This window comes from Nipponia nippon, unplaced genomic scaffold (assembly GCF_047370975.1).
Source record: "Nipponia nippon isolate SJK-2023a ecotype South Korea unplaced genomic scaffold, ASM4737097v1 scaffold_6, whole genome shotgun sequence".
Lineage (NCBI taxonomy): Eukaryota > Metazoa > Chordata > Aves > Pelecaniformes > Threskiornithidae > Nipponia > Nipponia nippon.
In genome coordinates this window covers 46,347,579-46,371,441 of record NW_028262380.1, presented here as the reverse complement: position 1 = coordinate 46,371,441, position 23,863 = coordinate 46,347,579, and the positions used below count along the sequence as shown (strand labels likewise).

The following is a 23,863-nucleotide window of genomic DNA, read 5'->3' as shown; positions in this document are numbered from 1 at the left end:
TGGCTACAGAAGTGAGACAAAGGGTTGTGGGGAGTGGGACTGAAACAGCAAATAGAGCTAGGCTCTTTCTTTTTCTTTTTTTTTTTCCTTTTTTTCTTTTCTTTTTTAAGGTTAGATGTGGACTCTGCAAATCAGAGATAGCAAGACTGACCTAAAGATACAGAGTTAGTTTCCATAGCAATGAGACCTATGAGTTCTCAAAATACACAAGTCTCTATTAGGCTAGAAGCAGATAAAAATAATTTGCTTACATAAGGGCATGCCAGATCTCATCTAGCAAAGCACTTGATTTTAAGCACATGAGTATCAAGATAATGGATCTCCATATGCACCTGACTGTTTTGCTTGTCTGGGAAAGAAATGCTCTTGGTGAAAAGTGCCTTTATGTCCCTAGCTAGCTCTTTTTCAACCCTGACCCCCCTGCCCAGGACCTTTGCCTGTGCTTCCGGTGGTCGAGCTATCTTTAATGAAGACTTTGTTTTTTTCCACGGGACAGATTGGTTCCTCTCCATCAAGAATGAGAGGCAGCACCGAGCACCACTCCTTCCTCCAGCCTCCCCTCTAGCTTGGCCGGGGCGCACCTTGGACCCGCCACCTCGTGATTTGGGTGAGATCAGGTATGCTTGCAAAGAGGAAGGAGCACGCTCTGAAAATGGGTGTACTGAATAGGTATGTACTCGCAGGAAATCTCCTCATCCCTTCTCCCCCCATCTCTTCAGCAAGGACTGGACGGAGTGATAAAGATGTGACTGATTGTGCGCTGCGTTTCCTAACCACAGACCCTGCAGCATCCCAACCAGGGTGGCGTGAAGGGAATGGGAAGTCTCTGCCACCACACCATGCAGAGCACACCACTGTGGTACTGCAATAGAGGTACGTCTGGCCACTCTGTAGCTGTCCCCAGCAAATTCCATGCTGCTGTTAATTACCCTAATGTAAGTTGGATGGAGCTCAGCCCAAATAACATTGCAAGGGCTGGACTGCAGATTCAAAATACTTCCATTTTCAGTTGTTTTGCTGTAAAAAAGGCATAAGAAGCCACCAGTGAACATGCCTGAGTCAAGTCTTTTTGCAACCAGTGGCACTAAATCATGTAATAGCTCGTGAAACTGATCTCTGAGAACACCATGTTCTGTTAGAAAAATCTGAAATATGTTCCTTGTACTCATGAATTGCACCAAAGTTATTTAGCTTAGAAATGCTTTTCACAAATTAGCACTGATTATACGACTGAAGAGCATCAGGACTGAAAGGTATGGCAGAGAAAGCAAAAAGTCTATGGTGAAAAATAATCCCCTGAATATTTCAGACAGTTTCTAAAAAAAAACCCATGTGTTAATGACTTAAAGAATCTCAGCATATTAGGAAGAACTAATTTAATTTTCTAATAGTGCAACCTTTTGTGAGACACTCCATTAGCTAATTGAATGCATTTAATTTAGTTAGTTCCAACTTGGGTGACTTTGTTTTCCTGTCCACCTTGCTATGGTGAAAAGCAAATAAAACATTCCCCAACAGCAAATTGCTGATTCTTTGTTCAACAATCAATTTAAACTAAGATTACTTTCCAAGTGCTTAATAAGGTGCATGTTTTATGAATGCTTTACAAAAATTACAAAGCTGCAACACTGCCTCACGGCGCTGGCTGCCTTCCAGAGATGGACTGAAGACACCATGGGATCACAGATTTTGTGGAAGAGATTTTTATGTTGTAGCTTGTCACCAGGCTACAAGAGTCTCAACAACATGCTGCTGTAATAACCAAAATAAGCAGTAAGTTGATGATGACTTCCTACTCCAGGCACACTAGGAAGCGTACATGTGCCATAGGTTAGACAGCGATTATAGCTTTTGAAGACCGGCTGGCCCATCTGTTCCCAGTGCTGCTGCTACTACCACAATGTGGCATTCAGCTTGGAGGAGCTGCTCAGGCGTTTCCTGGGCGTATCTATTGCACCCAGTTGAGCCCTCGGTAGCTGTGGCAGCACCGCTGCTGCTCCAGGTTGTACAAACAGGCAAGGGAAAAAAAAGAAACCACCTGACATGCTGTGAGAGCTCCTTGTACCATGGGGCACTGCACAGGGAAGCAGTGTCCTGAGGGCAGCAGCCCCTGTTTGCAGCATACGCAGGTGAGAGCAAAGGGGAGGGAGGAAGAGGCTGAGCAGAGCCGTGTCTGTGGGTCTGTCTGTGCAACCTTGCCCTCCCGCAGCACCATGCCACTGGGTGCATCTGAGGCAATGAAAAGATGCAGTTACGTCTGCTGAGTAGGGGCAGGACAGGTTTCTGAGGCCCTGGGAGCAGGTGGGCATGTTTGGAGACCCGCTGTGACTGTAAATGCACTTCAGTCATCACCTGCTGCTTCCCAGGCGAGTTCTAGTGAATTTAGGCATTTCCCATTTTCCAGTGAAGATGATTGCCTTGCACTCATTAATAGACTATTTCCCAGTGGGTTATTCTTGGGGGAAGGAGAGGAGGTAAAACAAAACTCCTTGGGCGGTCCTTCTCCATAAATGCCCTTAGCCCTTTTTGCCACTCCGTGTTTTACCTAGGTCTCCTTTATGAATGCCTCAGCAGTCAAAGCTCCTGGTTGTGGTGAACCTCTTAAAGTCTTATATATTGCTGGCATAGTGTAAGTTAGTTTCACATGCATGGTTTGCTGGAAGAGCTCTGCCAGTCTCATAAGGTTTTTTCCTACTGTCACTGTACAATTTCTGTAGCACATTCATAGCTGAAGATGATTATTGCTAATTATTGCTTTATAAACCTGAGATTTCTTTTCAAGATGCATTAATCAAAGTCACTGGAAAAATTAATTCTCACTGAAAACTAAATGGGGTTCTGTGAAACAGGGCGCTCTCTTCAAAGGGGATTAAATATTCCCCAGAGTGCTCTTCTAGCTGCTTGAAATGTATTGTAGCTTGGCTCTGGAATATTTCTATTGATTTATGACAAAATATCAGCTAAATACTCTATTCTCAATGGTTTTCTGCAGCAGTGGGTGCCAGCAGTAGGCTTTCGTTAGATCTGTTGAGCTTCAAAGTCAAGTATGCCAATAATTTGCCTATTCCAGGAATTCTCAGAGAACGTCCTCATACGGCAGCGATTAGAGCAAATTTTAAAAAATTAATAAGTGGTTACCATAGACTTTGGTACCAGTGTGTTGCTTTATCTTCAGCAGTCTGAAGCAGCAGTTTCTGTCAAAGAGAAACAGAAACAAAACACGGTGCAATGTGAACCTTGAGGTATACATCCCCCTTTCCAGTAGTAGTGGGAAGGAAGACTAGGTCCATTTCCATCTGGAACATTTACGTGGAGATACGACAATGAAGCTAGAGAATGTGAGAAATAATGATGATTACTTGCTTCCACATTGTGCAAGGGTTGCAGAGACAGTGAGCTTGGCAGAGGTTTGACTCCTTTAAAATTTTGAAAAGAATTATCTAAAGAGGTAATAAAGTGTCACTTAGAGAAATGTTTTTCTGCGGATTTTTTAAGCAGAGGAAGAATTGTTGGAAAGGTAAGGGCTTATTTAAAATGCATCTAAAGATCACAAATGGAAAACAGAGCAGGGATAAAACCCAAAGTCCATGACACACTGTACCTCTCAGATCACAGGACACAAATGCAGCCAGGGTAGCAAATATCACTAGTAAGTCAGGTTCAATCTCCATCAAGAAGCTGGTTTTTAAACTTAATTTGCTTGAGTGAGATAACCACGTGTATTACATTTGTCTTGGGGAGAGAAGCAACACAGTGCATCAATTGTGTTTGTCAGCAACACCTATGCCCCGAGTAGTCTTTATTTGAATTCCTGTCATGCTTATCTGTGGGCAGGACTTCGACCATATGTTGGAAAAAGAATTGGTACGAATACCTGAATCAGAGCTCCTCTGAAACAACAGAACAGGGTGCCTTAATTGTCCTCCCTGACTTCTCTGCTTCTTGGTCTTATTTGCTCGGTGTAATTGTTCAGGTCCTGTGCAACTGAACAGTAAAAATGTCAGACATCATAGACGAAGCAGTGACAATTGCTTAGGCAATTTCTTTTTTCTTAACCACAGAATTCAAGTAGTGTTGAAGTTGTAGCTGATGATTTGCCCAAGCTGTACTTAGACCAGTAGCTGGACAAAGGCTTTGAACTGGCCCATGTCCCCCAACTTGCCTCCCCATCACAGCTGTCCTTCCCTTCATCCTTGCTATCCTGTTCTCCTCTTTCCCTTTGTTTTCCTTAGGACTGTGCTAAAACAATTGTGTCTGTCTGGTGACCTCTTTTAACTGCTGAAGAATTTAGACACGCATTTGAAAAAATAAGCATTCCTGTTCCCAACCAAAGGCTGAAAAGAGATTCCATTTTATGTGTGATCCACTGCCGCAGTTGCAGTACTAGTGAGTCTGAGCATCAGGGAACAACTGCTCTGAGGGAAAATTGCATTTCCCTTGTGCGGGTGTCGTAGCCCAGTTAGAGACAGTATGAGGAGGCACCTGGGTAGATGTTGGTGCTTGGACTCAGGCATGCAGATTTATCCCCTTTGGTCAGACGGAGCGGGACTTGCCAGCACTGCTGTGGCTGCCACAGCAACCCAGAGCGCGGAGGGGGATGCAGACCCTCCTTCCTGCCCCAGGTGCTGCAGGCTGGGCCGGGGCAGGCTGCAGGCGGCTCCCTCCTCAGCAGCCCCCGCGCTGTCTCGGCTGATACCCTGGGGGACAGCAAGGCAGCCTGCATGGGGATATCCATCACAGCAGTCGCTGGGAGTTACATTTTTTGGAGGTTGTTTTTTTCCCTGATAAGGCATGTTGAGAGATAAGGGGGGCATATAGCAGCTCTGTTTCTCAGAGATGTCAAAGGAGATAAACTGAGGTTTTTCTGTGGTTTTCTCTGGCAGACGTGAGCAATTCAGTGTACAAACTCTAGTAAAAGGAGCAGCAGAAAATTACTCTTAAAAACTCTAATTGGGTTTGACTCCACTGTGCCGTTTGCACAAAAGGGAGATGATTCCCGCTTTGGGGAGGTTTAAGCTCCCAGGTCACTTTTGCCTACTACAGCTTGAGAAACAGAACTCCACCGGCCATATCTACCCCCTCTGTACCAGCTGTGTGTGTTCAGGCTCAAGTTCACAGAGTCAAGTGCCTCAAATCAGTTGAATCCATATTGCCTTCAGGGGCAAAAGCACAAGTCCTTGACACCACCTACTCCGCGCTTGCTTTTCCTTGTCTGGAGAGGCAGCATGGCTATTTCTAGAAAGTACAAGCAACATCAAGGACCAGGGGATTTGGGCCAAGCATGAGGTCAAAGATGACATGACAGAGCAATTAGATAATCAGCTTCAGAAATCAGTGGCTATTAAGCATATGTAGCCCAGACATCACGGTGATTGGCACGTAGCAGTGTCAATGCCGAGGGTCTGCCAGTTGAACCAGCAGCTCCTTGCTCCAAATACAGGCAGTGTTTGGGAAGATCAGATGATCTGCCTTCAGTCCCTCTGCCCCCGCCGTGGCCATTAGGAGTGGCAGAGCAGGTAGAGTTGTCCCTGGGCTGGATTTGGCTCATGGGTCACAAGGCAAAACTTTCTGCGTTGGGAGAGGGCTGATCACTGCAGAAGCATTTAGGTTGTTATCATTTGATATAAGCTTAATCAACTTGGTATTTCAAGGGGGTTTGTTTTTATAGGCCTAGCTGTCATGGAAACGAGCACAATTAAGAAAGAATAAACTAGAGTAAAAGTCAGAAAAAGGAGGCAAAGCAACTGTTTTGATCAGTAACTTAGGGAATGCTGCTCCTTGGGTCTAGCGTAGGGCTTGTCAGGAGTAAGGCTGGGGGAGCCAACTGCAATTGCACACAGCAAACCAAACTCCAGACACATTGCTGACCAGCAGAGGCGTCCCACAATGAATGACATGGTCAGGCTTAAATACGCTCAGTCCAGAGATAGGAACTTTGTGATGAAGTCCCTTCTCGTATTAAAATAAAGTATGACTTTTGCTATCATATATAATTTTCTTTGCTCTTAGTAAGTGCTTATGCAGAACTATGGGTGCGCATCGTACTTCACCGATCAGAGAAATTGCTTCCCTGCAGCGATTGCTCAACGGGGAGTGGGGGCAAGGACTTCTTGCGGTAAGATTGCGTAGCACAAAAAGCAGCTAGCTTTGGAGATGGAAGTGCGTAGCCCTTCTGCACTGCATTGATTTTCACTCTCTAGCTATTATGAAATAGGGCTGGGTGGTTATTTTTGTAATTATTTTATTTACTGGAAAGCAGCTAACAATATTTATGAATTTGAGCTCAACTTTGCAAAACTTTCTACTGGAAAAAAAAATGTTGTAAAAACAGTTTATTTTTTTTCTATTTTGCAGGAAAAATAAGTGGTTTTGGTTTTCCAATTCTAGAAAAATATTTTTGTTTTGGTTTACCCAAAATATTTTGTCCCCTGTGTTTTCAAGTTCATTGGCCAAATACAAATAACAGGTTCTTTCATCCTTTTCCGTGGAGACAAAAAGAGTGTCTGTTCTGTCTGTCATTTTAACTAAGGAATTTCCTTTGCATATATTCAAACTGATTGTTGTCTTTCTTCTATCTGAAGGGTTACTCTATTCTTTATCTTGAAAAATTCACTGTACTACAAAATAAAATATTTATGTCTCTATAAAGACATTATTTAAAACATCATCAAGAAAAATCATCCTCAAGAAAGGAAAAGCATTTGTCTATAAAGAGAGTGCGTTTGTTTGGTGCAATCAAGGAGGCATAAATACGGGTTGCGAAGTGTCATCTCTATGGTGACAGCATTAAGGCCCTTGTTCAGCATGCAATGTGCTTTCACTTTCAGAAATTTGGGGGTGTTAACACTGGCAGAAACACTGCAAGTTAAGAATTAATGCTTTGTACAATACGTTTGAAAGCAACGCCCTTGATTAGAATATCTCAACAGTGTATCTATGGTGTAAAGGAGAGTAAATATAAGCGCTGTATTTTAGCTTAAAATTCATTAGAGATTATATGATACATAATGAGCTAAAAGCTTTATTTTTCTAATAAATTGTTCTAAAAGCTATTTATTTTAACTTCACTAAGCAGCTTAAGTTGTTTTCATTTTAATCTGTGCTGAGAGCAATATCTGCAGATCAGAAATGAGAGTAGTGAAATTATTTGTTGATGCTTAGATATTTAAGAGAGAGATTGGAATCCATGTCTGCTATTGATTTTACATGAAGAAAATGGTTCAGATCCATTTTAGTACTAGAAAAAGCCCACTTAGAAATACAAAGTAGACCATAAAATCTATAGACTATAAAAAAGAAACCCCATTGAATACGGAGAGTTCATTCTATATTGGAGGGTTCATTTATTAATAGATAGCTGATAATGGAAAAAACCCTGTTGTATTATGCTAAATTTAACTGCAATTGCCACACAGGGGACCAGGGGGCAAGGCAGGAGGACCTCTGGTCACCTATGCAGAGCTCAGCTTTTGCTGGCCTCTCTCATGGCCGGAGCTGCAGAACGCGTCAGGCTGTGCTGGCACATTTTACGCAGCAGCTTCTTCCGTAATTCAGAGAGACCTAACATCCCCCTTCTCTACTGTTAAAATCCAGACTGTGTGTTGGCACACGGCAGTGCCCCTGGGATGTACCTACTTATATCAGACGAGCCTTTCCTAAATGACTACTGCTTCCTAAGAACACACAGCTCTGCACAAACCTTCCAAAGCGCCCCTTAGTACTGTGCATTGGCGCTTTTTTGTTACGAAGGAAGAGAATTCAGGTGCACGTTGTTAAATTCAGAAAAGCAACATCACAAACCTAGTGTATAGGTATAATGCACACTTATACATATACATGGAGGTTATGGATATGTGTAATACATATGCACACCCTTATTTGTGTTTTCACAAGTTCAGACTCACACCAGATTCGCTTCAGCAGAAGAAGTTTTTTGAGTAATGGCAGGAGATGTTAGTCAATGTGACAGTTCTTGCCAGGACTGTACATCTATTCAGACTTTGCAGAGAAATGATCTGTGAAGATTCAGAGTTTGACCTAGAAAGGCGGTGTACAGCAGAAATGCAAAAAGGGTGTCCTTGGGCATCAAATGAGGCTTGCAGAGTGTCTGAATGCTGCTTTTATCTCCCTGCATCACACTAAGTCACAAAGAATCAACCCCTAGAAACTAAAGATTTATCAGTTTCGTACCAGATATCGCTTCCTTTCAGATAGATCTGATACAGTTAGGCTTCTTAATTTCAATGGCTTGTTAACTCAGACAAGTAGCTCCATCCACTTAAAACACTTCCACCTGCAGCTACTTTCATGCCATGCTACTGAACATATTCCTTTGTGAATAGCTGTGAGTACGGGAAAACAAATTGGGTGAGTTCCTTCTCTTCCTCTTCTCTGCATCTAGGTGGGAGAATCAAAAAGGAAAATCTACTCCTCTGTCTTGCTTTCCTTCCCCCTGGGGATGGGGGGGCAGTCTGTTTTGTGCTTGGGAAGAGAGCACCGGATCTCCATGAGGACCAAAAAGGGCAACTGTTCAGAGCTGATAATCCAGCAGCTGGTCTTTTCTACTTGAGGAGACTCCAAGTCAGGTACAGATTCAAGGAAGCCCTACAACTTTTCTTCAAAGGCCCTCAAGAAGCACAAAAGACCATTTAAGCTCAAAAGTGGGTTTCACAGGAGCAGGTATTAAGTCACGGCAAATTTTATCACTACAGAAAACTGATTGAAACCAGACTCTGAAAGGTTTGTACACACACCTAACCCTACTTGCTTGGTCCATGTGGCATGGGTCCTCTCTTCCAGGTTCGTTCCCACTCTAACAACATTTCATCAGCTTCCTGGATTACAGCAAATGCTCCACACTGTCCTTTGGCCCCCCAAAATTATTTTTCTTTCCATCACTTCAGGAGCCTGTGCATCTGCTGTTGCTAGGTTTTCTAATCCCAATTATGCCACAGCTTTCAAGTTCCCAAGATTTCTCATTTCTACTTGCTTTTTCTAGCTGTCTCACTCTGTCCTTGGGAAGCTTCCTCCTTGCCAAGCAGGCTCATTTGCTCCCAGGAGGGACCGATTTCCCTTCCCCTCACTGTGTCCACTTAATCAGTTACGTCTATTTTCAACATGGTGTGTAACAGACAAAACCCATGAATAACTTACATACTTTCTCTATTTTTGGTGTTTTAAGAAGGGTATACTTGGAGGGATACACAGTGTTCAATCTAGACACACTACAGCACAATGTAATAGCACCTTAACTATTGAAAAAGCTTGTTTTAGGAAAAAACCACTGTAGTATTTTTTCATACACCCCTAAAAAAATCAAAACCCTAGCCTATTTTGGGCTTCTAAAGTTACTATGCAAATACTATTCTTCTAAAACTACCATGTAATAAATGCAGCAATGTTAAATATACCCATATCATCACGTGTGAATTTGCATGTGTATGTATAAGAAAAATGTGAAGTATATCATATCTACATATATAAATATAAATTGCTTCAGGAATCAAGCTGTAGGACTTTTTATTATAACCTAATGCAAATACGGATTCAGCTGTAACTAGATGTGTAAGTAAGAGGTTCAAAATGAGGACCTAGAACAAGTGGAAAGAGGAACAAATTCAGGTGTCTGAAGATTGTTATCTACTTTTGCACCCCACGCCCTGCATGAGACTAACATGCAGATTTGCAGAGTTGCCAGGGGTCTTTAAGCATCTGTGAGCACACAAACCCTGCGAGATTCTGGTCACAAAGAGGTGGCAAACCTGATGCTTTGGGTCTCTCTGCAGCGTTTGGGAATCAGTCAGGTGGGATCACTTGATGGCTCATGTCGTGTTAGACCTCGCTCCCTCAAACAGCTCCTCCCGCATCTCTCTCTACTCTAGTCATGTGGGAAAATCCAGCCCACGGCCACTCAGCCCTTAAAAGCAGCCTGTTGTATTATGTTAAGTAGGGTGCTTTAGTCAGGTTATTTTTTCAGGCAGCTTCATCTACCTGGGAGCCTGACTTTGGGCAAACTGTTACTGAAATGTTTCTTGATGCTTCTGCAAGCCTGGGCTGATGTTTTGCTTAGCACAGTTTTTAATCTAAGAAACAGCTGTATTCTGTCTTGTTCCTTGCTTAGTCCATGATTAATCTCAGCCCTAATGATAATTCAGAATGCAACTGCAAAGCAGAGTGCAACTTTTTTCTGCTTTATGCAACTCGGGTAATTTCATATATGAAGTCTTCCTTACCTTAATCTGCACACAACTCTGGAGAGGTTTCCTGGTGAAATGGCTGAGCTCTCTCACACCCCACCCAATGTCACCAGGGCAGTGAGGTCTGCGAGGTGATACGTATGAAGGATGGGGGGGCAGGCGCCACAAGTAGTAAGCATCGCTGGTACCCTCTTGCTGGAGATGTTGCTCCTATGTAGTGAGTATGTTCAGGTTTCCTTGTTCTGTAATCACGCATAGCATCTGGACCTTATAGACAGAAAAGACAGAGAAACTCATTGTTTAAATTATTTTTGCTACTAACCTATTTCAGTATGCTTTATTTTCTTTTATCTTACTTACAATGCAACAATTTTATATAACCGTTCCACTTTGCAAGAACATCGTACTTGTTATACCTTTTGTTAGAGTGTGTCTCCTGGAGTGTGGCTCATGTATGGTTTTTTTCACTGAAACATTCCTTTTTCCTGCTCTGAAAATCTGGCTATTTAAAAAGGAGCATGACATTAAACTAAATTAGCCTCCTTCTTCTGGTAAAAAGCAAATTTTTGTTATTTTTTTTATTAGGTACCTACCTGTTAAAATGGTGCTTTCAGTTTTATTTATATAAACATGTTCAGGAAACGAATACATATTAGGAGAAGATATGAATTTAAAGAGGCTTTGGCTTACTAAATTCAGTCAATATATGTATTCTAATGCAGAATTAAAGTGACTTTAATTCATTTTAATTGATTTCATTGACAAGTGAAAATGTCGTTGAATGCAAAGTCACTTTAAATAACAAATCCCAGTGATTTTAAGAGACTTTCTTCAGGTCATTCAGACATGTGCCTACAAGGAATTTTAGTGTAGAATTAAGAAAGCATCTGAATTTATGGAATGAGATACTGTTCCAGCTGATCAGGTGCAAATCCAGAAGGCACAGTATAAGAACAGTTAAGTGAAGCCGTACTCCCAGTTGCTGGTCCACTGAGCCTTCAGGTGGGACATCTGGCTGGGAAGCATCCCAGCTCCCAGCCAGCCTGAGTACCTGAGTTTTCTTTGGTTGAAACTCAAGGCACGGGAGGGTGGAGACTAAGGCACAGAGCTGACCTCAGAGCTCCACTCATGCTGAGGTTCACCAGTAACTTCCACACCACGCTTTCACAGTCCGTAAAACAGAGGCAATGATGCTCTTTGCAAGGAGCACTGTGAACTTCATAAGCTGCTGTTACGGGCTGTATGAGCTAAACATAAATAAGTAAATCAAGTATTTAGAAAACTGCTTTAGCAACACAGATAGATAGCTAGAAACTTAAACTGAGGGCTCGTGATTGCAAGCTGTGTCTCTCACCTGCGCAGACAGGGCAAAAGAATATTATAAGAACTCATAAATCACCAAAGTCCCTGTAGCATCAATTTACAGCCTGAGATTAGTATTGATATTTTTACTGCCAAAACCGAGGGTTCTTAGAGCTTGACAGCATCCGAAGGCGGATTTTGCCTTAATGGTTATTACAAAGCACTTGGATAATAGCTTCAAAAAAAGATACCCCAGATTTAGTATGACTAAGTTGTTAAGACCACGATTGCCTGAGAGGGACAGTCTTGTTATCATTTTCATCATCACCACTATAATTGGGACTTTATAAGGATTCAGCCACTGAATATCGTTTAGCCAGACAAACCCCACACAGGTTTTCAGCTGAGGAGGGAATATCTGCCGTCCATGTTTGGGGGGGGGGGGGGGGGGAAGTAAAGCTCTAGAAGTGTTGCATTATTATGGTGGAAGACAGGTCTCTGGGCTGACCGGGGCTCCTTTTGCATCAGGCTCCACCCTGAAGCTTTGTCACACGGAGAGATTACAAAGCATAGTGCGGGTTCAGGTCTCTGGAAAAACCACAAGCCATGTTTCTATTTAAAAGGACAAATCATTAGAAGCATGCTGACAAAGTCTCCTACTGCAGCAGCGGCTGATGATGCCAGACGACTTCATTGCTGGTATAGATTTAAATGAATTCCCTGCTGGTCTACTGATATTTATGCTATTGCTTTAGCTAGTAGAGCTGTATTGATCCAGGCTGAGGATGAAAAAAAAAAATAATCCTCCAAACTATCATAGTGATCAGGAAAAAAAAAACCAAACAAAGGTGCAGAACAGGAGGGAGAGTTTTCACATGGAGCAGCTGTTGAAAATGGATGAAACAAAACAGGAACAGAAAGGAACTCTTTTTGTGAAATACTTAGGGAGTTATTCCAGAATAGTTTCTATAATTATAGGTTAATCCAACTGAACTTTCAAGTGTAGGTAATACTTGACTCCTATTCCTAGGCAAGGGATTAATTTCCAAGCCATATGTCTTCTCAGGATCTATCTTAACTGAAAATAGATCACTATGTGCAGAGGCAGTTGAAACAAAGATCACTCCAGTTCGGTTCAAAGTCAGGTTAGCCTCTCGGTAAAGGCTGATGATATTTGTTTTGACTGTATTGCATTAACAGGGAAAGGCACCTTTTAAAACCAGATTCAGTACTGATATTGGGCATGGGGCTAAATTTTAAGTGTTGGTAGTCCATGCAATGCTTCCTTTAACATCGTATCTATATTTCCAGCATCTTGTAATCAATAGCTGATCTCTGAGGAGCAGGTACTAACTGAGCCTGCTTCACTAAGTTAATAAATAGCTGATGCACGGTGTGGTTCCAAGGCCTATGCATGATGAGGTCCTGCTAATTTATAATGGTTTTCACTGTTAAATAAAGGTGATGGGGAAATTTTCCTAAGATTGTTTCGCTAATTCAGTTTACAGCACCTTCCCAAAACAGTTGCATCAGCACAAGCGCAGAGACAGTGGACTGTGTCATAGGTGCAAAAAAGAAAAAGCAGGAACCTCTTAAATCAGCTTTGCTGCCAGAACTTGGAACTATGTCCTGATTTTTCCATCAGGTTTATTATTTTTCAGCTCCATAGCCTGGACTCTCATGTAACTGAACATTCCCCTTTCCGGAGAAGAATCTTCACTAATTACATGTGTTATTGTTCTGTCTGGGTTTCAGAAGAAACAATGTATTTGAATAATTGGTAGAAATTGAATTGTAATTTAATAGAAAGTCAAGCGGTCTCTCAATGCTTCCTACTGTGTGATTAATACTCTGTAAGGAATGCCTTCATGTTTGTCATACAGAAAGCAAAGTTTAGACTTTCGTTCTTCCTTGTAGAATAAGAGAAAGGGTAAACAAAGAAAATCAATTATAAATGTTCCATTAATAAGGATGAAGATGGAATATATCTGTCACTGGGAAAAACCCTGGCTTGATTCCCAAGGGACTGCCTCTCAAGAGTTTTGGCTTAGCACAGGCGTTTGAGCAGGCTATTCTTGGTCAGATAAAGAGAGGCGCTGCTGGCAGCACACACTCTGTGGAGACTTGAAATCTCTGCAGTATGCTCCCTAGCTTGGTCCAGATGCACTGATTATCTAGGCACAGTGAAAGACATATTTATTTGATCAAGGTTTTGGAGAAAGCTGTGGGTATATTCCCAGAATGATGAATGGGGGAAGAGAGGATGCTAAGAACGACAATTATTCAAATAAAACTGAGACTGGTTTTCCTTTTGTTTCACTGTTACTGCTGAAATATTAATTATAAGCTAGCATATTTAATTTTATTTATATTAATGTAAATAAATAATCATATAAAACCTAGCAGTCTTATTCCCCAGCAAGCACATATGCTAGTAGGGTATATTTAAATCACAGAGAACCAAATCATTGCTAAACACGGAACCATTGCTCGAATTTACAACACCCTTTAGGGAACTGGTGTCCTCCCACTCCCTCAACAACAACAGAAATAGTTCATCCTGACCAAACAGTAACTTCCCGACGACACTAATTTGACCAGCTGAAGCTGGTGGTTAGGATTACTACTCGCGGTGGATACGGTTAAGCATATTTTCTGTAAGGTTTCAGAGAATCAAGGTGAAAATTGGCCTTGTCAACCTGTGATGAACATCTTTAACCTGACCTAAACCATATATACAAACATATAGGAAATATCATGAGTTCTGCTTGGTATTGCTCTGATTAACTCATTTAAAATTAATTCCATGTGTGGACTTTCTTTTTCTGGAGTAAGATTTCCTGGTTCCAGTTTAACTGGAACATCCCAATTGCTTTCCAGTATAAAATGGCCACAGCTGGCATTACCTAGGAATAGCTATTTCATGATGGCTTAATGAAAAACATAAGCAGGCCCAAGACGTGTGTTTACAACAGAAGCTATTAATTTCCACACCAGCTGAAGGTACTCTGTGATTTGCAGGAGTGAGCTGCTCAGAAAACAGAGCCCTAGGGCTGGTGATTCTAAATCAGTGATAAGGTTTTCTATTCTGTTTTAAAACTGATAAGCCAGACTGAATGCTAAATATTAATTTCTGAATGAGAAATGGAGAAATAATTAAAAGCTTAAGCTCTGTTACAGATTATAATTTCAAACATTACTCCAAATGCAGATATTTCTTTCTGGCTTGTTTTACTTCCATTATTTTCTTCAAAAGATAGAGGCAGCGTTTCAGGATCATAAACTGCTTTCCATCTTTCATCCATTAAATATATCTCCTCTTGAAAAGCACCAAATGGCAGTCAGTAAACAGAGGTAACCACTTGTCAGGGACAGCATAGGCATCAACAGTTCCTGCATCTCACTGCTGGTTTTTTGTCTTTTTTTCTGCCTATCTTTAGAGAAAAAGATATCTCAGATATCTCAACCTCCTGGCTATACCCATGCAAATGGAGATCATGACATTAACCTGCTTGGTGTAGGAATCCACCCTCTGCAAACTACCCCGAGATCACCACCTAATATGAGCGACCAGTGCCGGGTGGGATGCCGCATGCCATTTCTTTGTAGCGTCGCCAGCTTTAGCCCCTCTGCCTGCTAACCCGAGGCTGCCCATGGCGCTGAAACAACTGCTTCTCAACCGCATGGTAAAATGCTTTGGTTTTTTTCCTGGTTATTTTTAGCAAAAAGATCAGTTCACTGATCTCATTTTCCATGTGGCCTTGGGGGGTGGCTTGGGGAGAAACAGTTGTGCCAAAACAAACAGTGTGAGATGGGAACAAGTGGCTGAAGGTCAGAAGTGCTGAGCCAGCATCGTCCCGAGGAGGATGGCGCCCGGAGTGGTGCTCCCACCCCGGCGTGCGCACAGATGTAAATGCCTTTGGGTCCTTGGGGGGACTGCGTGCAAACCAGGGGCTACAGCAATTGGCAGATGAAGACTGATGCAGAAGGATGGTCTAAGTCTTTTAATCTAACCCTCCTGGAGGCTCTGAAATCACAAATAGCCCATCAGTTGTGGCACTTACGTAGAGTATGGGAGTTCAGACTCCTGTATGGTCATGGTTCTTCTTTAGCACTTCCCTTCTTTACATATACGTTATGAAGACAGAGATAATGGGGCCCTTAGACACAAGAAGTATAATTTTAATACCCCAGTTAGGTATCTTCAAAAGGTAACGTGTATCACCTGCGCTATACTTCAAGTAGTATTTAACTCTGTTTTTATTTGCTTAGCTTTTTCTCCTGAATTTGATTAAAAGCCTAAGGTTGGAAGACAGTAGAAGAAATAAAAGCAAGCTCTGCCCTCCTGTCACCTGCTAACAGTCATTCAAACAGTTAATCAGGATCCTCTATGAGAATGACTGAAATGATATAGTGAAGAAGTCCTGCTTGGTCAGGTTTATCATTCAGTTTATCATCTTTTCTTCCTTGAGAAGATGGTTTCTGAGGCAATATGAGAAGGTCAAGCCCCTTTTGATCTTAGGGTTTCCAGCTGGGTCAGGAGATCAGTAGAAATTCTAGGACACAGCTGTAGAGGTATGTGAGCACACTATTTTTTAAAAAATTGGATCACGGCAAGAGAGTCATATATTTTGTTGAAATCAGAACCAAGAAGCTTACAGATACTATTACACAAATAAATCCCATTTTATTTTCAAGGGATTTTTTAAAAAAATTAATCTTTTAATCTTTAAACCACTGGAAATGGAACAGTATTTAGGAACTTGAAACATAGATGCTTAGTTTTTAAGATAAAGAGTCCTAGAACACATATGAATAATATGCTAATTGTGAACCAATCTGCTAACTTGTAAATCTGCAATAACACACTTGCTCCATTATATGCAACAGAACTCTATAAATAATCAGGTGAAATTTACTTTTCCCTTTTCAAGATATCAGTGTCATTAATAGCAAGCTGTGCATTCTCGATTAGCGATTATGTTGCCGCGATTAAGTTACTTCTGGTGCTTTAAAAATAACCTTGACTATTCCTCTTGTCTCAGAATTGCCTGGCAGAAATCATTCACAGGAGCAACGCCTGTGTCACACAATACAGTTGCAACGTTATTGGATTAAGGACAGTCAGCAAGAAGAGTCCAAAGTACTTTTCAAGATTAGTTTCTCAGGAAAAGTGCTTTCCCCAGGAAAATCTATGCTCCTAAGAGAGTATAATCCACCATCTACTGAGAGTCATAGCAATCTTACCATGATATTAGATAAAAAGCAGGGTAGAAAAGCTCTTTGGTAGAAAAACCTCTTAGGACAGGATGTAGCATAGTAGTTGGATTGAAATAGGTTTATTCAACTTGACATTTTTCTGAAACTTGCTCTATTTTTTTAATGGTTTTAACAATGCTGTGGAAGAGTTGAGTAGGTAAACTGACAGGCTGGGTTTGTCACTGGATGCTGTTTGTCACTGGATGCTTTACAACTTAGACCATGCAATTTTACCACTATGTGCTCCTTCTGACAAGGAGTGGGGATGGTACCCTGTTGGCTCGTAGCAAACAGGCAGCTCAACACGACCTCCAGATATTATGCCACTGAAGATATTGGTGTTGCACCTATACCTTGAATATTGCGTGCTGTTCTGGTTCCCCAGTCTTACCTATCTCATTAACTGATCTGTTAAAATGAGAAAAGGTACTGAAAGTGGTTGATGTGGATGTACCTATCTACCCGTGCCATTCTGTTAATTTTAACAGCTGAAAATTATCAGTAACCTGGAATTAAAGACAATATATTTGACTCCACTTTTTCAGGAAGTCTAAATAAATTTTATGTTCTCTCTCTCTCTCTCAGAAATGACCAAAGAGGCTGTAGTGAAGAGCTGTTAAATAATGACCTTTCTGAAGAAGGTGAATAGGGAGCAATTGCAACATTTCATAATGCAAAACCTAGATTTAAATTGCTAGGAATGGATTTAAAACATCAAAGGAAATTTGTTTTCATGCAGTTCCTAGCTAAATTGAGTCACCTTTTGCCGCATAGAAGTTGCAAGGCAAAAACTGTGAATGAGATTTAACAGCAATTCTGGCAAGGATATTAGATGATATGAATTCTTAATCTGACCCCAAACTGCAGTTATTATGTTCCTGTGACTTGGACCCCAATAGCAGGAACTGCTGTTGTGTGTAACTTGAAGAGCACATACTGATATATTCAGTGCTACTGAAATACATATACTGTATTGTAACACAATTTATAGCATTCAGATACTGTTTCTAGTATCTTGGCATTTAAGGAAGGAAGAAAATATCAAAGTACAATTAGCACAATTTTTGCTTAATTACTACAAGTGCACCAAAATGTATCAGCCTCTAAATTTCTACTATTAAAAAATCATTATTAATGTGAATCTATACACAGACCGTCACTAAAATTTAAAAGCAGGCTCCAAGACAAATTCAGATTTATTTCACAGAGGTACATATTTTTTAGTCTATCAGTTTTATTCTTCAGTCTGCTCTTTTATACTGGTGCATTTGAAATTCAAATGCAGCTGTAGTAGCAAAACATCTCTAACTGCTGTTAACGAGAAACACCGAGAAATCCTTGCTTGCGTTCAGCAGGAGGTTTTCATTCAGCCCCTCAGACTAGAACCTTGTTCTCTCCTCGAACACCACCAGGGCTTTTACTTCAATATGCAGGTGCGGGCACACTTTTTAAGTAATGAATGAGAACTGCTGAGCAGGACACAAAAGCATCCAAATTGAAAAAGTATTCAGTTCATGTTACTGTCTCTGGGTGTGCATGTATGTGTGTGCCTAGCACAAAATAAATAATCCCTTGTGGTTGAAAAATACCCAGATACTGACTTGATATCAAAAATGTAGACAATGAAAACAGCGTTCTTTCTATCTAGGCATCAAACTGTCCAATGAAACAAAAACTCTGGCACCATTTAACATACAGTTTTTGCCACTAATGAACCTTTCTTATCTGTGCTGCTTGTATTTTAATCACCAATCTATCATGTTAAACAAGGGTTCACTGAACAAACACCAGCAATGCAGATTCACAGTTGTCCGTACGTGGTGCGTAGCACTGCCTTTCACCTGTCCCTGTAGGACCTGCAGTCCTGCTCCAGGCTGAAGCAGCATCCTGACCATGTGAGGGGCTCCAAGACTCCGGCATCATCACCTGCCTGAGAATATCACCCTTGCCTCCATGAGTGCCTCCCCCACTGAGGCTCAGCGGGGGGAGGAGGGCATGGAGCGGGCTCTCCCTGCCTGGGAAGGGTCCAGCGCCTGCTGCATCTGGGCTCCTCTGCCCACCACCGCAATGGCTGTGGGCTCTTCCCCCCATGCAGGCGCTGAGGACTGACACATCGTGACATATCGTCCCTTGGCTCTGCGAGTGTCTCTGGTGTTGGCCTGGCCTGATCCCCCTCCTGCCTGCAGGGTGGCAGCCCTGGGGAAGCAGCCCCTGCCGGGCAACCTTGGAGAGCTGATTCCAAGTGAGGCTCACATCTGTTTCCATGGGTGCAGTAAGTCTGCTGGAGAATGCCCATTGACAAGTAAAATGGTTGATCTATAAGAAAGTAGACTTGTAGAGACACTGACTTTTTGGGTTTCAGCTGATATTTGGCATCTGTATCCAAAAAGATGGTTCCTGCGTAGCACTTGTGGCTCTTCAGGGTCCTCCACTCCATGACAGTGATCTAAGTGAGGACATGCAGGTCTTTTTCTAGAGTTACTTTTTCTCTGGTTCACCCACTATTTTTGTTGATTTTTTTTTTTTTTGTGCTGGCAAAAGATATGGAATAAGAGAGCCCCAGACAAAAGTCTGGCTGGAGTGCCTGTTGAAGCTGCCTCGATTTCTGCCAATCCTCCAGCTGCTGGTTCCATCTGTTGTCTCCTGCTTTTTCTTTCACTTGCAAACACCTTAGGGCATGAGACATTTCTACGTGTGCAAATCCAAAGGGACTGGTATGGTGCAGTACAAGTCCTCAGTGCTTCAGCAATACATACAATATTAAAAATGCTCAGCAAGAGATTTCCAGTATATTTCCAACCACATCTGAAGTAGGACTTTAATTAACGAATAATCAAGCACAGCACAGTGTTCGTTAACACTCTACTTAAACATACGTGGCAGTTCTGTTTGTGTACTGAGGCTTTTTTTATTGTTGCTTCAATAGTTTTCTTTTTCCCAACCGTCCCTAAAGGGCAGTATATGAGCGTTTGATTGGCGATGCTTGTCTGTGCACGCTTGCTGGCAAATGCTGGTCTTCTGCGTAAGAACTGAGCTGGTGGACACTGGCTCTGAATCACCAAGGGTTACTCGTTCAACAACATTTTGCTCCTGGCTCCTCCTCTTGACCCTCCAGCTACTCCTCCTAGTGTGACTTGTCTAGGTCTCTCCTCCTCTTCCCAGTCTGATCTCTCCCATTTCTCACTCCTCCTGCCTTTAATTTCCCAATAGCCTCTTCCCCAAGCCTTTCAACCAGATTGTTTTGTGCTCTGTCATGCCAGGGTGGGAGCACGCCCAGCCTCCGCCGGGCATCTCTAGGGCCTGGGTAGAGCCTGCTGCTGTCATCTGCAATGGTCATCCACAATGGTGTGCTGTGCTACCTTGCAACTGGGAGGCAGCATGTGCAGACAGGCTCAGAGGCTTCAAGCCCTCATCTTCATGGAACAGTGTAGCCATGTATAATACCAGCATAGTTGAAGAGGTTATACTTATACAAGCAATGCTATACTTGTTAGGTGTGCTTATGTTGGTATTGATTTTCATCCAGGAAGGGAGATAACCTTTGTTTTTCTTGTCTGTCTTTACGCTATGCAAATTTCTTCCACAATTGATGGTACATGTCTAATTATGAAAGTAAAAGACCACCCTTCTAATTGGCATGGTTATATTTTGTATAGAAGAAGCCTAATAAGTCATTGAAAGAGAAAAGATGGGAAACTATGACTGCTGTGTTGTTGGACTACAGATTAAATCATATGACAGCAAAATGTTCAGCAGCAACAAGAACAGTAATGTCATTAAAAAGTTCTGCAAAAGTGCATCCAGTTTTGAAGCAGCCACATGGTGGACATCAGGATTTCCTCAGGCCTTACAAACAAGCTGTCTTGCTGGAGGGATCTGTTTCTGAGATGGAGGGAGATAGGAGACAACACTGCAGCACATGGTCTGCTTTTTCTACCTGCTTAGACTTGGTAGTTTGTTTTATTTTAAAACAGAGTTTCTAAATGAAAAACTGTGATAGCTGGGTGCAGCAATCTATGAATACAAGAATGTATGAACTTGCTGCCAAGGTTTTTGCTGAAAGGCTGGGGAAAAAAAACCCTTATGTTTTGCTTACTGGGATTTATTAGTAGCGGATATTAATGATGCTATTCATTTGGTAGCAATGCCATTGTAGGTGGTGTGAAGACAGTAAGGCATGCTAAAGACTTTACTTTACTTTACTTTTTATACATGATTTTCATGCTTCCCAAGGTTTGACTCTGAGGATTGTGCTTTGTCTGTCACTACATACTTTGGTTTTGGTTGTTTGTTTTTTTTTTTTTTCTGTGAGAATGAATGTTTGTCAGTACTTACGGCAGGTCTGAATTTGATTAAAGACCTGGAGATCTCAGGCAAGTTATTGTTTTATTGGAGTATTTATTGGCTTTGTCTATATTTGAATTGCTTCTCTCAAGCTCATGTTAGGGCAGCTACACTGCAAAATTCATCCAAAATAACAGCCAAATGAACGCTAGTACTAAGTTCACTTTTGCATGCCACAGATCTTTAACGCCACTGTTTCCAGTTGCCAGTCTCTCTGCGGCAGGTTGCCATTCCTGCAGTGACTGACTGGATGCCATATATCCCCACCTAGGTGAATAGTGTTTGCTTCAGTCCACGGTGTGGCATCTTAGTTTCAGCTGCAACGATTTTGGGTTAGGATGCTGTGCTCTGGGCTGGAACAGCTGAGGCATGGACACATGCTCTTCTGCCATCCCTGCTGCGGAGAGGGGGAGGTCAGGAAATCAAATGCTGGGGTTAGTAACACAATATACCATGGCAGGAAAATTCACCAGGGCTCATCTGTTGGATCCTGAACATTTCTAAGAGCATATTCAAAGTCTTTTGCTTTGGTGTGGGGTTTTGTTTTTTCTTTTTTTTTTTTTTTTAATTTCAGTGGACTGAGCTCCCCTATGAATTATGCTCCAGTGAGCCATGGCAGAGCTGGCCTGCTCTCCCTGGGCTCACGGAGTGAACCGCAGGAAGACATTAAGAGGACTAACAGAACTCTGATGTAGATGACCTGCAGCTACATTAATTATTTATCATGTTAGCAGTTGATGAGTTGTGCTAAATTGATCTGTGGCAAGATTTCGTGAATTAAAAGCCACTTAAATATTTCATCCTGGGCTCTTTCTATATGGCAGAAATTTGAATGAAAGGCTACACGTGAGTCACAACTGGAATCAACTTTTCAGTAAAGAAGAGCTATCAGAATAAAAGGTACTATCCAAACGTAAATTACGATTTATTAGAGGAGAAATCTCTTGCATGTAAACATTTTAATGGAGGACTGGAAAGCTTTCCGGATGAAATTCTCTAAATAGATGATGAAAGATGGAGATTTTCTTGTTATTAGTTCAATTCCTACATATTTTACTTTAATTAAACCTTGCTGCATCTGAGGTAGTGCACGACGCACTGTAGGGAGAGAGAGAGAGAGTGACAGGCTGTAGGAAGTGAAGGAGGACTATTGGCTGGAACTCCATATGCTTGCTGCAGCATTGCATCGCTGTACAGCTGGAGCACAGCTTGAGTGAAATGAATCCGTAGGTGACTGGTGAGAGGAAGTAAGGTGGCTAATTCTGACATTGGAGGGAGATATACATATATATATATATATATATATCAGGCAAAAGAATTTGCTGATGATTCTGCACAGGGGCTTGTAATAGTAGGGGAGGACTCAGGGAACCAGTGCCCTGCATGTCAGCAGCACCAGTTAAAGTGCCTTTGACAGCCAGATAAGTCCCGTTGAATAAAAAGCTCAGCATCACTCCATCTGAAGAAGAACCACTTGGACCTCCTCAGCATGCTCTGATTGTACTGCATTGCCCCACAAACGATTTTGAAGGACTTTTGTGTAGCGTTACTACAGTTTTGAAGGTCGGCACGCCTTCTTGGTTGGCTTCAGTGCCGCATTTCCAAATAAATTCTTCCCTGGCTTCTCCCAGCCTCTCCACAGAGAAACATCCTTAATGTAAAGCAGGCCTGGTCCTGAAGTAGAAATGTGTTTTATTTCAGCATTACAGTGCATACAGGCTAGAGTTAATCTTTAGTGAGAAGAGGAGGCTCCTGCCTACTGCAGTTTCTTCCTTTCCTTTTGTCTCACTTCATTCCTCCATGTACCAGAGAGCACTTTGGAAGTTGAGGGTATTTGTCTTGTTTTTTCTCACCCTTCACAAAGGCTGTCCTCTGCTTAACATGCACATTTTTCCCTTCGAAGCCATTTTCCTCCGTAGGCTCTCCAAGCTGGCCAGCCGCCAAACAGTAGGGTGAGCTGCATGAAAAAGCCTTGATCATTGACAGGCTGTCTTACAATTTCTTTCTTGTATTCAAGATGCAGATGGATGTTATTAGAAAGGTTTTTACTTCGAATATGCACGGCTTGTCCACATGCCTGAGATTAGTGCTCAATACTCATATAATGCTTTTCATCCTCAAAAGGGCTTTACAAGCGGCAGCCCTCAGAACACCCCTGTGAGGTAGGTGCACATGTTTTGTTATACGCTTTATAGCAAGGAGGGACACATGTTAGTGACTTGCTCAAAGATGTATCACACAGCAAGCATTATAAAGGACAGAAATCTTTACACTTTCCTAATGTTGTTCTGTGATGTTTTCCTGTCTAAAAAAGTCATAAGATTTCACCATGGCAGCATGTTTTTCCATACGAAAAAAGTGATTAGTGACATCAAAAATTAAATTGTATCTCAGGTTGTAGTATTACCAGATAAATATGCAGCATTTCTAAAATTTATGAGGACAAATTTCCTACTGCACTAAGCTTCAATTAATACAGCAGAACGGGAGCCTAAGGGGATCATCAGAGACCCACATTTGATAGAAGATTTGGAGCACTTGCCTCAAACCATACTTCAAAACAGAGGGAAATGATTTTAGGAGAAGTGATGAAAAATGCCTGTCTTCTCAGTTGAAAGGGCAGTGTAGGAATTTTTTTCTTCTGCTTTAACTGCATGATTATAATTAAAACAGCTACAGTAACAGCAATAGTCCCAGTACGAACTCCCTTCTTCTGAAAGTTCTTGTAATATTGTATCTCATCTTAGTGAGGGGGCTGAAAT

The 23,863-nt window shown here is 41.8% G+C and overlaps 1 protein-coding gene across 7 annotated transcripts in view; it reads left to right on the top strand.

Moving 5' to 3' along the window:
- The window catches only part of FNIP2 (folliculin interacting protein 2), a 102,666-nt gene that overhangs the window by 71,335 nt on the left and 7,468 nt on the right, over positions 1-23,863 (top strand). For 2 of the 7 annotated variants that reach the window (XR_015699917.1, XR_015699914.1), the window contains exons 18-20: positions 497-669; positions 780-873; positions 14,939-15,184. The gene's annotated coding sequence lies outside the window, so the exon portion shown is untranslated. Of the gene's footprint in view, positions 1-496; positions 670-719; positions 874-8,401; positions 8,586-14,938; positions 15,185-23,863 lie in introns of all 7 variants that reach the window. The other 5 variants (XR_015699920.1, XR_015699918.1, XR_015699916.1 and 2 more) reach the window with 4 other exon arrangements.